The following is an 18,225-nucleotide window of genomic DNA, read 5'->3' as shown; positions in this document are numbered from 1 at the left end:
CCCCTTTTTTTCTGCAGCACTGTGCCTGGCGCTACAAACTGCAGACTCCTTGGTTGCTATCTAGCTCAGCCTTCTAGCTTAGTGGAAGATTCCAGGGAAAGTTCTTATGATTGTATTAGAGGCAGAGCACAAAAGTCACCTTCAGCCCGATTTAGGGCTATGGATCAAAAGTTCTCAATTACAAAACCCTGAGATTTTTCAGACTATTACTCAGGAGTAGGGTCTGTCACTTCATTTGTAATTTGTAACTTGCCTTGCTGCAGATGAATATGTTTTTCTTCTCGGGATTTTCCCTCCAGGGCCATAGACCTATGGGAAGGGATTTGGGTTCAGGACATGTTAAGCATTTCCTTCATATTATGATATTAAGCCAGTGACTTATGTACAAATTGGAACCCATCGAATAATTTGTTAAAAAGGTGTAAATTTCCGGGTCTTCCAAAGTTTCTGATGTTTTTGAGGATGCAACGAGGACCATTATGTACACTTCTAACAATTTCTGGGTGATCCTGCTGTCGGTTTGGTTAAAACACTTTGTAAAACACTGAATTAAGCTATTTAATCTTTTAGGATTTCCTTTCCCCTCCATCGATAAAATGGAGACAATGAAACTAATTATGGACTTAGATCTGCTGGGGTTTGAAGGATCTTAAAAACTTAACCCTTTCAAATCCTTGACACTGCAATATAGAAATAAGAATGCCAAAAGAAAGGGGTACGTGCGGCATAGGAGGTAGATTGGTAGTAATATGAGGGTACTAGTCAATGGTCTTGGACATTGGTGTAGAGGTAAGGAACAATATCAAAACTCAAGTAATCAATACCCAAACTATAACGTGAAATTTTAAAACGTGAGCTTTCTAAGAAGATAGGGTATGGAGAGGGATGACTTAGGTCCTTAGTGTGGAGAGATGCTGACACTGCTGGTAGGTGTGGAGTTGGAACACAGAATGCCTGAAATTTCTATGAATAGTTTTAGAAGTTAGAGTGGCCCAATTTTTTAAATATTAACTCTTTCTGGGGTCATAGCAGTAGTACCGTAGTACAGTACAGTAGTACAGTAGTTCAGAGTAATAGTACAGGGTGTTTACCTAGCTCGAAGTCAACCTGGGTTGGGCCCCTATAGTCCCCTGAGCCTTCCAGGGGAGATGCCTGAGCTCAGAGTCAGGAGTAAGCCCGAAGTACTGCTTGGTGTGGTCCAAAAACCCAAACCCAAACCCAACCCAACCCAACCCAAACAAAACACTCCAACAAAACAAACCCAAAACAAAAAGGCTCCCAAAACCAAAACACAAAAACCACCACCAAAAACCCTTTCAGGGAAGGATAGATGAAAGATGGGAGTGCCTCCTTTGCATGCAGGACCTCTAGGCCTGCACTTCATGGTCCCTGCCACGGATGGGTGAGACTCATCTGTGCACCAAGCTAGGAGTAGCTCCTGAGAATTGAGAATTGTCAGGTGTGGCTCAAAAGCTGAAAGAAAGTAAAAGCAAGCAAGCAAGCAAGAAAGAGAGCAAGCAAGAAAGAAAGAGAAATAAAGAAAGAAAAAGAAAGAAAGAAAAAGAAAGAAAAAAAAGAGAGAAAGAAAACCACCCCAAAATAAAAACAACCCCCCTCCAAAAAAAAAAACCAAACACCCCCCACTCCTAAAACTAAAAAATTGAATACACTTCTTTAATATTGTTAGTTAAGGAAATCGAGATTCAGGAAAACAGATCAATGCTTGTTGGCAGAGCTAAGTGAAAACCCAAGTCCTTTTAGTTCTGGTAGCTCCTTGCTGTCCGGTGCTATCTGTGTCATAGCCTTGTGGCAGGCAGATGTGATAATGCTGATGTAGGGTCCCTTATGTATCCTGAAAAAATAGGTTATTATATTATTATTATTATTACTACTACTACTACTACTGGGTTCATACATCTTTGACTAAGGAGCATTCCTCTCTCCTGGCTAAGTTCTACACCATTTGGTAAATCACATAAAACAGATGGAGGAAGATACTACCATTTAATTACTAACAGATAGTTTGAAGAATGAAGCTTTCTTTCTTTCTTTCTTTCTTTCTTTCTTTCTTTCTTTCTTTCTTTCTTTCTTTCTTTCTTTCTTTCTTTCTTTCTTTCTTTCTTTCTTTCTTTCTTTCTTTTTCTTTCTCTCTTTCTTTCTTTTCTTTCTTTCTGTTTCTCTCTCTTTCCTTTCTTTCTTTCTTTCTTTCTTTCTTTCTTTCTTTCTTTCTTTCTTTCTTTCTTTCTTTCTTTCTTTCTTTCTTTCTTTCTTTCTTTCTTTCTTTCTTTCTTTCTTTCTTTCTCTCTCTCTTTCTTGGCTAACTCTAAGAATTAGGATGGGAAAGTTTTTCTCCCTCATTCTTTTCAATGACAGGCACTATGCTGTGTGCTCCCTCTTATTTAAGAAATTGATCCGATCCTGCTATTTTTATTTAAATTTGTTTTTGTTTGTGGTTCATAACTGGTGGTGTTCAGGGACTACTCTCTTGGTGGTGCTCGCTGGACCATGCAGTGCCAGGGACCAAATGTGATGAATTCAGTTAGCCCGTGGAGCTGTCTCTCCACTCCTGAAGTAGATACAACTATCACTGCCACTTTACAGTTGAGGAAATTGAGTCTCAGAAGGAATAAATAATTTGTTCAAAGTGCAGTTTGGACCAAATCAAGACAGAACCTCAACACCTATTGATAACAAACTGACTGCCAAGGGATTTGTGTGTGTTTATGTGTGTGTGTATGTGTGTCTGTGTGTCTATGTGTTCAAGATAATAACCTCAACACCAGTTGATGCCAAACTGAATGCCAAGGGATTTGTGAGTGTGTGTGCATGGGTTCGATTCCTCTGCCCCTCTTGGAGAGCCCATCAAGCTACCGAGAGTATCTCGCCCGCACGGCAGAGCCTGGCAAGCTGCCCATGGCATATTCGATATGCCAAAAACAGTAACAAGTCTCACAATGGTGATGTTACTGGTGCCCAATGGTATAACCAATTGGATAAGAGGGGCAGGGAGAGTAATAATCAATTAAACATTATAAGAGCTCAGGCCATTTATCATGGGGGTTGCTGGAGTTGCTGTCTTGGACCTGGAGCTTGCTATGGTTGGTCCCCTGTTGAATTTATTACTGCTACTGTTGCTGATTCCTTTGAAGAATCAGCCCACCGACATGTACCTGTGATGTGCTCTAAATAAAGAGCTGTAACCCTCTTATCACTGTTATGACTGTAACAGTATACATAATGATTTTGTGGCTGGCATGCTAGTCTTAATCACCAACCACAAGAGCATGATGTCAGTCTGAACTGCTCCAGCATTGCAATTTGTGGGACTTTATTTTTTTCTCCCTTTTTATTGATTCACCGTGAGATACAGTTACAAAGCTTTCATGTTTGAGCTTCTGTCATGCAATCATTAAACACCTATCCCTTCACCAGTGCACATTTTCCACCACCAAAATCCCCACTACTTCCCCCCTCTCCCACCCCGTTCCAACCCTTCCCCTGCCTGTGTGGCAGACAACCTCCTCCATACTCTCTCTCTGCTTTGATTACATTTGATATTTCGACACCAGTCCCACCACCACTGAAACCTGCTGAAAAGGCAATGCTAGACAATTTGTTTTGTATTTCTTGTTATGGATAGAATATAATGTCGCGTGGCCACTCTAGAATTCTAAATTCTAGGAATTCTAAAATTTTAATAATTAGGGTCTGGAGAGATATCTGCAGTGAGCTGCTTAGTCCCAAGATTTGTGTGTGTGTATCTCATGGTCATGTAGGGGCTTAAGCAGCTGGTGGCAGTTTGTGAGCATCATCTCAGAGTCCCATTGGGGCAGGGGAAGGAGAGGGCCATTCTCCTCCCCTGTCCCATGAGGCCTGGCATTGCTGCCACTGCTACCGTGTACCTGGGCCTTTTGTTGGGTTCTAGAAGATGGGGGTTCCCAGGATTCCTAGGGGGCAGGCGAAGGGACGGCACCTGCACCAGTCTGGAGTGGCCCGGCAAAAGTGCTCCATTGCAAAGTCCGGAGGCACCTCTGCAGGGGGCTGCTCAGTTCCGAGATTCATGTGTGTGTCTGCAATTTGTGGGACTTTAAACCTGTACTCTCAGCCCTCAGCACTGCAACCGACCCTGATTTTTTGTTGTCCCTCTCCACTGCTCTTCTCGGTACACTGACATCTCTGATGTAAGAGATACCACACAGGCCCGCTCCACGCTTCTTGGATCTCCAAATGCCTTTCCCACCTTTTCTCCCTCTCTAAATCCTCCTAGCCAGGGAGCAGTTGTGCCATTACAGACCAGTTTGGAAGGGACCCAACGCAACAGGAGCCTCTGGGGCAGTGTCTGCCAACTCTTAGCATGCTCCCCCTGCAGAGTGGCATGTCTTTCAAGGTTGGGGAGCAACCTGGCTGTCTTCCAGGTCAGGTTTCAGCTCACAGAGCTAGCATGCTGGGGCTTCTTGGGAAGAATCCTGAGAAGAATGAGGAGGAGAGTGTGTAGATGCAGACAATGACGGTGAGAGACATTGGCTTGAGCCTGTGCTGGAGGAAGCTTCATGTGATGCTGTCAGGCTCCCGGGTGGCAGCCAGGTGTCTTGGTTTTGATTTTTGTTTTATAAACATTTTCCTTGCCTGTCAGTTCTCCAAATGGAGCCAAACGCATCTCCATGGCAGCTGAGGTAAAAAGCGCCCCAGTGAAATATGTCAGAGCTGAGAACGCTCTGCTTCGAGGCAGGCATGCAAGGGAGGGGAGAAAAAAGGTTCGCTCTATCACAAAATCAGGGCCAAGCTGAGGGAAAGAGGATTGTGGAGTGGAACGTTAAGTAGGAAATGTCCTGCTCTTCCTGGAGCATCTGCTAAGACCCCGAAGTTGAGAACATTGGTTGAGAAACAACTCCTACTCCCTACCTAAAAAACTATCCATCATTTCCACTCGACTTGCTAAGAGCTCTGGCCAGACTCCATCACTTCAGGACCGAACCTCATGGAGAAATAAACCTGCTGAAAAACTCAGGTTTAATTTTTTTTCAGTTTTCAGCCTCAATGGGTTGTGGCTGAAAATGCCAGACTTTCTCAGAATTGGGATGTGCTATATTCCCCACCTCCCTGTACTTCTGTAAGCCCTGGCGACCATGTCTATAAACCACCTCCATCACCATGTAAGCTTATCTATTGGCCTTGTTCCAGAGACTCATAAATGAATTTCAAAAGAGACCAGCTATTCTAGAAAATTTCTTGGGGCTACAGACCAGTGAATATATACATATATATGTATGTATATATTTTGCTTTTTGGGTCACACCTGACGATGCACAGGGGTTACTCCTGGCTCTGCACTCAGGAATTTCTCCTGGCAATGCCCAAGGAATGATATGGGGTGCTGGGAATTGAACCCAGGTCAGCCAAGTGCAAGGCAAACGCCCTACCCGCTGTGCTATTGCTCCAGCCGCAGACCAGTGAATAGTTTAACTCCAGCTTGAATACCCAGTTAAAAATTCTGCATTTTCTGGAATGCGTGGCTGTACTTGTGGCCACACAACATCTCCAAACTTTACAACACTGGCAATCCAGTGGTTGTGCACCAGATTGGATGAATGTAACATAGAAGCCAACCAATCTTTTTTTTTTTTTTGCTTTTTAGGTCACACCCGGCAATGCACAGGGGTTACTCTTGGCTCTGCACTCAGGAATTACCCCTGGTGGTGCTCAGGGGACCATATGGGATGCTGGGAATCGAACCCGGGTCAGCCGCGTGTAAGGCAAACGCCCTTACCCGCTGTGCTATCGCTCCAGCCCGGAAGCCAACCAATCTTGAGTGAATAAAAACATTAACAGAGAAGGCTTACCTTGTGACAACATCCTAGTAATCCCTCAGATAAGGACTTACTGTCCCCAAAGTGAGATACAACAATCTTCACACATTTTCTTCTAAGGAAACATTTTTTTATCACTCCATTAACCATTTAATGATAACAAGCAATATAAAATAAATTATTGTGGTCTTGCAACAGGGGCAGGACTGAGGGGTAGTTGGGAAAATGGAGACAATGGTGGAGGGAAGATGACAGTGGTGGTGGGATTGGTGTTGGAATATTGATTGGAATATTGATGATTACAAATCATCATGAACAACTTTGTAAACCATGGTGTTTGAATATTGTGTGTATGTGTGTGTGTGTGTGTGTGTGTGTGTGTGTGTGTGTGTGTAAGGCTTGCTAAGAGATTTCCACTAATTCCTATCACTTTTCATGGGTGCATTTAAGAAGAGGCTAGAAATTCATTAAGACCAAACAAAACGAGAACTCTTTTGTACGTTAGGGTCTCTCTCTCGTAGAAGCAGAGCCTGAGCAAAGACTCCTACAGAAGTCACTTACTGAGGCAGGCCACCTGGGAGAAACCAGCAAGAGAATGGACAGGGCAGAGGAAGGCCCAAGCAAGAACATCATTTCTGCTGTTTTTTTTTTCTATAGTGCTCTGAAATGTAAATCACACCTTCCATGAAGGACCAGGGCTTCTGTACTCCCACGCAAGCGTTTGGTGCCAGCATTAGCAGCTAAGCATCTCAGAAGCTGGAAGATGATAAAGGGGATTCCCAGGGATTTAGAGGCAGTATTGTCCTCTTTAGAAGGGAATTTGTGGAGTGAAAGGTCTTCCTCTCCCTGTTCTTGTGCACCAAGTCAAAAGAGCTCATGGGGACTTGGCCTGTTTGCAAGCAGAGAGCCTGACTTCTTTTGCATCTCTGCTCTGGGCTGATGGGAGCTGTGCAGAGCTGATGGAACTCTAAGGAAAAGTTGATGCTGCCCCTGGCCCAGGGTTGAGCAAGGTTCAAGCAAGTCCTGGGGAGGATTTGACTTACGTTTCCTAGGCTTTGATGGACCTCAATGCTGGAGAAACAGCTCATAAAGACTCCTCGTCGGGCCAATGGCAGCTGTATGGTACAAGGATCAAGGTCAGGAACTCTGGAAGTAAATCATCTTGGTTCTCTCATTTCACAGCTTTGTAATCTTGGGCAATTTCTTTAACACTTTTTGTGTTTTTATTTCCTTATTAAGTAGGGTTAATGTCATTACTTTCATCAAAGAGTAGTTGTATTAAAAATAGTTATGGCTGGGGCTGCAGCGATAGCACAGTGGGTAGGGCGTTTATCTTGCACGCGACCGACCCGGGTTCGATTCCCAGCATCCCATATGGTCCCCTGAGCACCGCCAGGGGTAATTCCTGAGTGCAGAGCCAGGAGTGACCCCAGTGCATCATCGGGTGTGACCCAAAAGAAAAAAATAATTATGGCCTATAGCAATCTAATGCATATATAATCATAAAATCTAATTACTCACTATCACTGTCACTGTCATCCTGTTGCTCATCGATTTGCTTAAGTGGGCACCAGTAACATCTCCATTGTGAGACTTGTTTGTTACTGTTTTTGGCATGTTGAATATGCCACGGGTAGCTTGCCAGGCCCTGCTGTGCGAACAAGATATTCTCGGTAGCTTGCTGGGCTCTCCAAGAGGGGCGGAGGAATCAAACCCGGGTCAGCCGCATGCAAGGCAAATGCCCTAGTGCTGTATTATGTAATATATGGTTATATGTAATTATATTATATATGTAATATGTTATATATGCTATAATTATATATTATATATAACGTGTGACATATTGCATCATGTAAGTATAGCAAATATCCATGAAAGCATCTAGTATAATCATCTATCTATCTATCTATCTATCTATCTATCTATCTATCTATCTTTCATTGATCTATCTATTTAAGGTATTACTTAGTCACTGTTCAAAGCCAGTTTGTTATGAATCTGCTGCTTTGAACCTGCTAGAAGGATTCAAACCCAGTATCTAGCTCCAGAACCTGAAGCATCAACTCTTATTTATCTTGATGGTGAATAGTGCTGTCTACTAAAAGGTAAACTAGTGATTTTTGAGGTTAGCCAACTTATATCCGATTCCCCACTGTCTTATTTCTATTAGGTATGGGACTCTGGCAAACTGTTGACAATTTCCATGATTAAAATGTATCCTCTTCACTGATTTGTTTGAAAGAACTAACAGGTCTAGTGCTTAACAGAGTGTCCAGAACACAAGTGCTCAGGAAGTTAGGGTTTACTTCCCTGCATTTGACTCTAGCCCTTTTTCCCATCTGCATGCATATCTCTTTTCTGCCCCCCACCCCCACTTTAGTTAAATACTGTGCTTTACAAAGTTGTTCACGATGATTTGTTATAGGCATTCAATATTCCAATACTAATCCCATCACTACTGTCATCCTCTCTTCACCATGGTCTCCATTTTCCCAACCATCCCTCAAGTCTGCCCACAGAGCAGGTTGACAATTTATTATTTGATAGTGCTTGTTACCATTAAATGGCTAAAGGAACAATTGAAAATAATTCAGTAAAAGAAAATTTGTGAAAATTGTCGCATCTCACCATGGGGACATTAAGTCCTTGTCTGAGGATTTACTAAGCCCTTGTTGCTGGTTAAGCCTTCCATGTTAATACTTTTGTTAATTGAGTTTGGTTGGGTTCTACATCACATTCCCATCTAATCTGTGGGTGTGCTCCTGTTGGGATGTTGGTGTTGTAGAGTTTGGAGATGTCAGATCCAGAAAAGCCAGAATATTTAACTGGATCATCTGGCCAGAGGCATGGGGGCAGCTGCTGGGATGTGAGTGTGACTGCCCAGGCTTTGGGAAGGCGGAAAGTCGGCCTCTCCCCTCCTGGGATTTCCCCAGAGATCTAAACTGGGACCAACATTCCTTATCTTTCTTTCACTTTCTGTCCCTGTTGAATTGCCGCAGTGTTGGGTTGGGGAGAGAGGGGAAAAGAGAGGCAGCCGAGCCAAGTTAAAGAGGTCATCTCTCTGTGAGTGGCTTACGATAAAGAAGAGAGAAAGAGGAGAAGGAACTGGCAGTGATGGAAATGTCACAACTCTGCATTAGTGCCTTGGGACTTTAAATATTAGTCATTTGACTCTCCTTTTGTGTTTTATTTATTTTTTACCCAGCATCATCAAGCCCCAGAGTTAGGTTTTAAAATTGAATGAATCATCCCATTATCCTTGAGAACTGCTTCAGGGGCAGAAAGTATTGTCCTCATTTCACCAGTAAGAAGCTGATGAACACAGAGGCGAAGCGATTGGTACAAGGCCCCAAAGAGAGTAACTGCACTGGTGGCCAGTGGCTTCACATACTGGTACTTTCTCAGGTTATAAGATAATGGTTATTGCAGAAGATGACCAGCAAGGTGGCTGGGTGTACGTAGAAGGAGTGGGGAAAGAAACTATGTGCATTGCCAGCCACATGCCAGGCATCATGCAAAGCGTTTTATGTTAGACTTTTGTTAAAGTCTCTCAACTACCACGTGCACCAACAAATGAATCCTGTTGTTTCTACAGACCCAATGTGTGGAGGAGCAAACAGAGACTCATACTGGGCTCTGAAATGGTCTTCCTGGGTGCCAGAGTTTGTTTTATTCTCATGATGTCAGGCAACTCCTGAATAATTCTGCTTTTGTTTCTACTTCACAAGGATCCCCAAAGCCCAGGGAGGTTTCCTTTCTATTACTCGCCAAAGCTGACATGCTGCAGCAGTAGGAAACCCTCATTTCCTCATGGACATTGCTGCCCTTCTCCTAACACCTGAGAACTGGAGGTGTTTTCTGGGATGTTTTAATGTTTTCTGGGAAGAGCAGAGAATGTACAGCCTCAGGAGTCCTTTCATAGTGGTTCTGTCACTGTCCTCCCATTGCTCATCGATTTGCTGGAGCGGGCACCAGTAATGTCTCCATTGTGATACTTGTTGTTACTGTTTTTGGCATACCAAATATGCCATGGGTAGTTTGCCAGGCTCTGCCCTGCGGGTGAGATACTCTTGGTAGCTTGCTGGGCTCTCCAAGAGGGGTGGAGGAATCAAACCAGGGTCGGCCGCATGCAAGGCAAATGCCCTACCCCCTGTTGCTATCACTCCAGCCCACCGTAGGGGTTAGTGGTAGTTAAATGCAATTCATATCTATGGATATTTTCAGATTCCTTGCTCAGGCTAATTGTTAGATTCATTGTCAGATTTATCTCTTTATCTCTAGAGCCTGCCTGCCATAAATAACAGGTCCTTTTTTTTGCACATAACTCAGTTCAAAGCAACAAACATTCAAATGGCAGCCAATAATATCAATAATAAATAATGATAATAACTTCCATAAGCTGACACATAACTCTTTGGCTGTTCAGAAAAGCATAGCAGATTTTTGTTTATATTTTCCTAATTTTACAGGCGCAGAAAACAAAAGTTAGAGAAGGTAAACGATAGCCACATATATATTAAGTGGAAAAGATGTGATTTGAACTTTCTTTTCAGTTTTTGGGTTTTCTCCCCCCTTGATTTTAGGCCACAGCCAGTGGTTCTCAGGATTTGTTCCTGGCTCTATGCTCAGAGCTCAGTCCTGGTGGGGCTTGGGGGACCATATAGGGTGCCAGGGATTAAACCTGGGTTGGCCATGTGCAAGGCCCTACCTGCTTCAGCCATGGGACTTGATTTTCTGTTCTAAAGTCTTCCCTTTAATAATTTACCTTCTCAGGTCCATTAGCATGTACTGGATCAACAAACTATTCCAAGATTTAGAGGTTTAAAGCAATAACTATTCAGCTTATGATTTGTGTGTCATCTGGGAGATTTTTCTGGTCTTAGACATCTCCGGGGGTCTCTACTGCATTCCCTCAAGTGTTTGTGGTCAGTTGGTGGGTTCTGGGAACCATATGATCTCGGGTTGCCTCAGTTCCGGGTTAACAGGTTTTTGGCTAGGTGCCCCACTTAGCTTGTTCACACTATGACATGAAAGTTCTTAGCTCAGCAGGATTATAAACCCCAAGATGCCATCATTTTCCCAATCTTTCCTGGTCTCCTTCCTCCATCATGTTAGCTTGTGTCCTGTTGGATGATGCAAATTATGTGGTCAACCCAAATGCAGGCATAGAGAATTAGCCTTCTCTCTCTCTCTCTCTCTCTCTCTCTCTCTCTCTCTCTCTCTGTGTGTGTGTGTGTGTGTGTGTGTTTTTATAACCAATTTTGCAGTCCAGCACATCTATTATCTGCTAGGCCACTCTGTTCAGGTAGACATAATGGCAACAAATAAGGGAACACTATTCTTTTGCTTGAGAATGCCTTATCAAGATGGAGACATCCCATTTGCTTTGTTTCTAAAATTCTTTGGGCGGAGGACCCTTGAGACATGCCTCAAGCACATGTGATTTAGTTGGAGAGAAGAGCCAGTTGTGGGGGCCTGGATTACCTTTGTACAGGATTATTTTTTTTTTTTTACCTCTTTGGTTAAGCTGATTCTGAGGTACTTGATTTTCTGAAGCATAATTGTGAACGGGGTTTTAAAAAAATACCACTTTCTTCTCTTTCATTATTTGCATATAGGAAAGCCATGCACTTTTGGGTATTGATTTTATAACCTGCCACTCTACTACACAAATCTATTGTTTCTAGGAGCTTCTTGGTAGAGGCTTTATGATTCTCTAAGTATAGTACCATGTCATCTGCAAACAGTGAATGCTTAACTTCTTCCTTTCCCATCTGGACACCCTTGATATCTTTTTCTTCCCTAACTGGTGTGCAAGTACTCCTAGTACTATGTTGAATAGAAGTAGGAAGAGTGAGAGTAGACAACCTTGCCTTGTGCCTGATCTTAGAGGGAAGACTTTCAGCTTTGCCCTGTGGAGGATAATACTTGCTGTGGGCTTGTGGTAGATGTCTTTAGCTATATTGGGCCTGGGTTACCTAGAAGCTGGTTCAGTTCCTGTTTGCATCCTTGAATTTTGTATATGTTCACAAAGGAGTGTACAACACCCCTGATGCACAGGAAGTTATAGTTTTAGTTCTTAACAGTCCTCTGGATCCATTCTCACCACATGTCTTCATCACACCACGTCTAATGTCTAGGTCCCGTACTGGGTCCTGGCTGGTTTCTGTGTATGGAGTCCTTGGTTCTTGCTGGTTCCTTGCTGGTTTTCCCCTCCAAGTCTGTGCTGGTCTCTCACTGTTTCCGTCTCTTTAGGTATACCTTGGTTTGTCCCTGATGCCCCGTGGTATGTTGCTGGGGCTCCCAAGCCTTTGAGGCACGTAACTCAGTAGTTCTATGTCCCTGTGCCTTTTCCTTAGGCCACATTTGCATGGGTGAGAATTGCCTTTTGTCCCGCCATCTACCTGGGCACAGGTGAGGGGTCAAAAAGGGACTTGCCTGATCTGTGCCCTCCTTTTAAGTGCTACTACTCTGCTCCTTAGCCGTTTTCATCTTCTGATTGGTACCCCTCATGGTAGTGAGATTTACAATGACCAATTGTCTTTACTAGGTTATGCGACATCCCACGCCCCCGTCCACTGTAATAACACCTGGATTGCCAGAACAGAGGGTGTCGATACTGCAGTGGCTGTGTCCTCAAATCCCTTATTTTGTGTGATCAGGATTTTGCATCACTCCTGTGGGGCACTGCCTGACCCCCCCCCCCGCCCCCCATCTCCCGAGGAACTTGGCACAGCTGGAAGCTCAGCTGGGCATCTGTTTTAGGAAACTTGGAATCAACTTTATGGGGCCCGGAAGTGCTAAGCTTGGCTCCATGTGCCTCCTCTCTACTTTGGGTATTTACCCAGCTCAGCTGTCATTTGTCACGTTTAGACAAATGTCTCTTTCATAGTCATGTGTTTCAAAGGCAGTTTATTCCAGCTTCTTCTCCTGAAACACATTTCTGGTGTTTCTCTAAGTCAGCAAGGCAGATTAGGCTCTTGAAGGGGGAGTTCCTTTTTTTTTTTTTTTTGGTCCACATTTAGTGATGCTCAGGGGTTACTCCTGGCTCTTCACTGAGTAATTTCTCTTGGCAGGGATTTAGGAATGATATAGGGTACTATATGGTTCAATTGTGTGCAAGGCAAGCACCCTACTTGCTGTACTATCGCTCCAGCCCCCACCTGGAGAGTTCTTTGATATCTCAAGCCATCGGGGAGTCCTGACAGTTTTCCCAGGCTTCCCCCACCTGCTCCCACTTGGTACCTTCCCTTCCCCTGTAAGCAGAAGCAGAAGCGCATGGCCCTGTGTGTGGATTTGAGCAAGACAGGGCTCAAATCATGACTCAGTGCTTTATTTTTCCAAGTGGGTAAGTTATTGAAGCTTTTCCAGTTCCCATTTCTTCACCGGTAAAGTGAAGGTACTATTAATCCCTTGGGTTCTTGTGAGGATTAAATGAGTTCATGTGTATAACTCTTACAGTATATAGGAAGCAAAATAAATTCAATTGTCATTATTAGTAACAACTCAAGCTCATGGGGATTACTACTTTTACTCAGCTATGGCTTCAAAACCTAGTGCCATATCAACCTCGTGCCAGGGAGCTTATTAAAAATGCACACTTTGTGCCATATGCCTGTAGATTCTGATGATGGGAGATCCAGGAATTCATACAATTTATCAAGGTCTGATGATTTCAAAGCGGCTAGTGCCTGGGGGAAGCATGTGGGGATCACTGCTTACTCCACAAAGCTTCACACATTTCCTGCAGGGTTCAGCATATGAAGATACTGGGCTCACTTTTAAAAAACTATTAGGAAAGGTGTATACTGACCTATTGTCCTAGAGAAAATCTGAGGCTTGGTCTTTCCTAGGAGGATGTCCTAATGAGCAGCTGATCATTCCAATTATTGCTAATAATAATTTATTTACTTTCTTAAGTACTTACTTTGGTGTGTGTATGGGGGTCTAGGGGAAGGGTAGCACACCCAGAAATGCTCAGGGATTAAAAAATAAAATTTTTTTTATTAAAAAATATTTTTATTAATGAATCACTGTGGGGTACAGTTAGTTATATACTTACAAACTTTCATGCTTGCATTTCAGTCATACAATGATCGAGTACCCATCCCTCTACTAGTGCCCATTCTCCACCACCAATGATCCCAGTAACCTTCCCACCTCCCCAGCCCCCTTCTCCCCCATCCCACCCCACCTCTGTGGCAGGGCATTTCCTTTTGTTCTCTCTTTCCTTTTGGGTTTGCAGTAGAGGTATTAAGTGGCCATCCTGTTTGGTCTACAGTCTATTTTAGGCACGCATCTTTCAACCCAACTGGATCCTCCCAACATCCTTTACTTGGTGTTCCCTTCTCTATCTGAGCTGCCTTTCCCCCCAGCATTTGAGGCTGGCTTCCAAGCCATGGAGTAGACCTCCTGGTTCTTATCTCTACTATTCTTGGGTGTTAGTCTCCCATTCTGTTATTTTATAATCCACAGATGAGTGCAATCTTTCTATGTCTCTCCCTCTCTTTCTGACTCATTTCACTTAACATGATACTTTCCATATTGATCCACTTATATGCAAATTTCATGACTTTATCGTTTCTCACACCTGCATAGTATTCATGGTGTAGATGTACCAAAGTTTCTTTAACCAGTCATCTGTTCTTGGGCACTCGGGTTTTTTCCAGGTTTTGGCTATTGTAAACAGTGCAGCAATGAACGTACGAGTGCAGATGTCAGGGCTTAATTCTGACTCTGCTCATTCTGATCATTTTCAGCAGTGCTTAGGGGACCCTATGTAGTGCCAGAGATTGAATCAGGATCAGCTTATGTGCAAGGGAAGTGTCTTACCCCTGTACCCTGTGTCCAACCCTGCATCAATGCTTTAATGTTTTTCAATAATCCAATAAAATAGGTACTGTATTATGAAGAAGCTGAAAGCTGAGGTGATTATCTTTGCCATGGTTATCTGGTAAATTGATGGTTAATCATGCTAATAACTTCAAGATTCAAACAGACTCTTTGTCCAACCTGAACTGCTTATTTTGGTTAAGATTTCTATAATCAATTCTTTTTTCTTTTTCTTTTTTTTTTTTTGGTCACACTCAACTATACTTAGGTTTCACTCTTTTTTTGGGAGTGGGGTGGGGTCACACCCAGCGATTGTATATTTGCTCTGTGCTTAAGGAATTACCCCTGGCAGTGCTTGGGGGACTATATGGGATGCCGGGGATTGAACCAAGGTCGACTGCATGCAAGGCGAATGCCCTACCCACTGTACTATTGCTCCGGCCCTCAGGGTTTACTCTTGGCTCTGCACTCAGAGTCAAGAACAATAACTTAGTCCTGGCAGTGCTCTGGGGACCATATGAGGTGCTGGGTATTGAACATGGGTCAGGTGCATGCAAGACAAACTCCCTACTTGCTGTATACTATTGTTCTGGCCCCAATTATTGCTTCTTAATAAATTTCTTCTATAATGGAACCCCAAGATTTAACTGAGCATATTGCCACCCACAACTAACAACACGAATGTTTGGATCATGCCTTTGAAGAAAGAAATGTCCCATTCCCCTTTGATTCCTGCTACAGTGAGTTCATAGGGGTGTACCACCTTGGAATTTTAAGGTGATGGTAACATCCCAGGGTTGTGGCAAACACACTAAAAAAAACTTGGGTCCCTGAAAATGTCAGGTATTGTGGGGCCAGGTTAGATAAATTCAGGGTATAGAATGAAAGAAATAAATTTTGTGATAACATTTTGGATCTTAGTAAGACTGGACGTCACATCCTCATGAACACAACTCTCCATTTTATCATTGTTTTAAAAGGCTGTCACTATGAATAACATGTGCATATTTTGGATCCTAAGTGAACCTTTAGGAAGGGTCCACTTGTCATTGGTGAAGTGACCTGATGGGTGCAGGAGATCTTACCTCCAGGATGTCTATATTGCTTAGTCTACTTGTGCGTGCAACTGTTTCCATGGTGGTCAATGAAATATAAGTATTTTAAGAAATGGAAATTTCACACTCTGAGTGTAACAGTTTGCTAGATCCTCAGACCTCTAAACTCTGGCTCAAAATTCAAAGAGAAGCTCTGGTAGCGTCACATCAACTGTTTTCCTGTTGAGAGAGAAAAGGGAGGTGAGGGTTATTCTAGCACATCTGGTAACCTGGGACCAAAAGGGAAGGGAGAACAGAGATACAGCTTGTTGGACCCAGTGTCATGAAGAGAAAGGCCCCAGACTGACCTAGACAATATAGTTTGGGGTTCATTATCACCTCATTTTAAAACCAAATGGCACACCTGAAAGTGCCATGGCAGTTCCAGGGAAGACCATCTATGGCTCAAAAGTAGAGACCTGCGCGTTCCCCTGGAGATCTCTCCGGCCCGCGGAGAGACAACAGTGGAAAGCGCTCCTAATTAGGTGGATTCTGTGAGGGTCCCGATCTGAAATAAGACTAGTGAGGTTAGTAAACAGGGGGCCCAAGACGACACATGCCGATCAAGGGCAACTTTATTAACTGCCACGCTGGTTTTATACTTTTCTTAGCAGGGGGTTGGTACATGAGTTGTCAATCATCAGGGAAGTGTCTTCTCAGACCAAATAAGGAAAGGTTCGGGGTGTATTAGGTGGGCTTACAACATTCTTCAAGAGTAGATTGAGAAATAGTGGGGAGGGGAAGGCAAGGGTCTATCTGGCAGGAGCATCTGGCAGGAGGAATGCACAAGGTAGAGGAAGGTATTCTACTTTAGGGCTTTATGGGGTCTCTCAGTTAACTGCCCTGGGCTACTCTTGAGTTTGGCTATTTCCTTTGTCACAAGGGCACCTTTGCCTCAGGTCAAGCAAAGCTGGTAATGGAATTTTCCGGTTTGTCCAGGGTAAAGGTTTTGGGGTCCTCTTTTGTTCAGGGTCCTGAGCAGTCCCCAACATCTCCCCCCTTTTTCTATTATAAAAATGAGCGAGTGGGTGGAGTGCCTGTCTTAGGTTACTTAGTGGGCTTCCAGTTCTGGACATGGCAGTGACCAAAAAAGGTTAGAAAAATGAGTGCATGACTGTAGGTGGTGCCATGTTCGCACCCAGATACTGGCACCAAGCTATCCCTGTCTTAGGCATTTCCACAGCCGGGAACAGAGTGAGCAGGGGCGGTATGCCAGGTGCTCAGGTGCTCGAACTCCGCAAAGCTCAGGGGCTGAAGTGTGGGCTTTTCCAAGTTATCCAGCCCTTCGGGGTCGTGTTGGGAGAGCTGCTGAGAGTGGACCTGTACTGAACGTTTGGTTGCCTCATCAACCTGGTTCTTAATGAAATTTGTGAGTCGGCGGAATGCCCATGGGCCAAAGGAAACTAGCAGTAAGAACCCAATGAAGGGTCCCAGGAGGCTAGGCAACAGCGTCAAGAGCCAGGGTGAGGTGGAAAACCAATTTTTATACCAAGATTCCTCCTGGTCTCTCAATCTTTTCCTTTACTCTAAGCTTTCTTCCACTCGTCTAATGCTATCCTTAACTAGCCCAAGCTTATCTTTAAAGAAACAGCATTCCTCCTAAAGAGCGGCACATACTCCCCCCTCTCTCAAAAATGCCAGCTCAGGGCTGTGTCTGTTAAGGTGGACGACCTCAGCCAGAGAGCCAACAGTGTCAGTTAGGTATAGAAGGCCCTATTTAAGTTCGAGGACATCAGCCTCCACAGCAAGGGACAGTTGGTGGAGGGTTTTCTGAGAGGAGACAAGGGAGTAGATGCCCGTACCGGCGCCTGGAGCACCCAGACTGAGGAGGAGGGCAAAGGTGATGGCAGTAACAGGCTCACGGCGGTGGCGCAGGAGAGAGGAAGAAGAGGAGAAGAGCAGGGCATCGGCAGGGTGAACCGTGAGGCGTGGCAAAAGCAGAACCAAAATGCAATAATCTCTATGTGCCAGGAAGGCGGATGTAACAATGTGAGGAGTCAGGCCAGAGGAACAGGCGAAGTAGGTTATCAGCGGGGGCCACGACGTAGGAAGGATAGAGGGTGGCATTAACGTGGAGGGAGGAATTGGATATAACAAGAGTCTGATTGCAAACGGGTACTAAATCATAAGGGGGGAGCATATTGGGCCCCAATAGGCAAAGTCCGGATCCCACCACATGTCCCAAAGTCAATCGGTGCGTGGGCCCCACTTCCCAGCGGAGTTCGTTGGCGTCAGAGACGTTCAATGGAGAGCCGAGGACAGCAATGCCTTCGTAGAATGGCGGTTGAGAGGAGTAGCAGATCCAGCATTGGTCATAGGCGGGGTCGGTGATGGCGGCAGCAGAGGCGTTGACCATATCCAGGATGAGCTGAGAAAAGGGTGCTGGACCCGCAGGCAGAGTAGGACGGAAGAAGGATGTGGGTGGCGGGGACCCGGAGGGCGCCGGTGGGTAGGGACGGAGGGCAGGGGGGCGAAGATGGTGAAGGGCGTTG

General features: G+C 44.4%; 1 pseudogene; it reads right to left on the bottom strand.

Moving 5' to 3' along the window:
* LOC129405555 (uncharacterized) overlaps nucleotides 1-18,225 on the bottom strand; it is a 244,320-nt pseudogene that overhangs the window by 174,955 nt on the left and 51,140 nt on the right.

The sequence above is a fragment of the Sorex araneus genome, chromosome 6, assembly GCF_027595985.1.
Source record: "Sorex araneus isolate mSorAra2 chromosome 6, mSorAra2.pri, whole genome shotgun sequence".
Taxonomy (NCBI): Eukaryota; Metazoa; Chordata; class Mammalia; order Eulipotyphla; family Soricidae; genus Sorex; species Sorex araneus.
The sequence above is the reverse complement of the archived record's forward strand: the minus strand, read 5'-3'. Positions and strand labels throughout refer to the sequence as shown.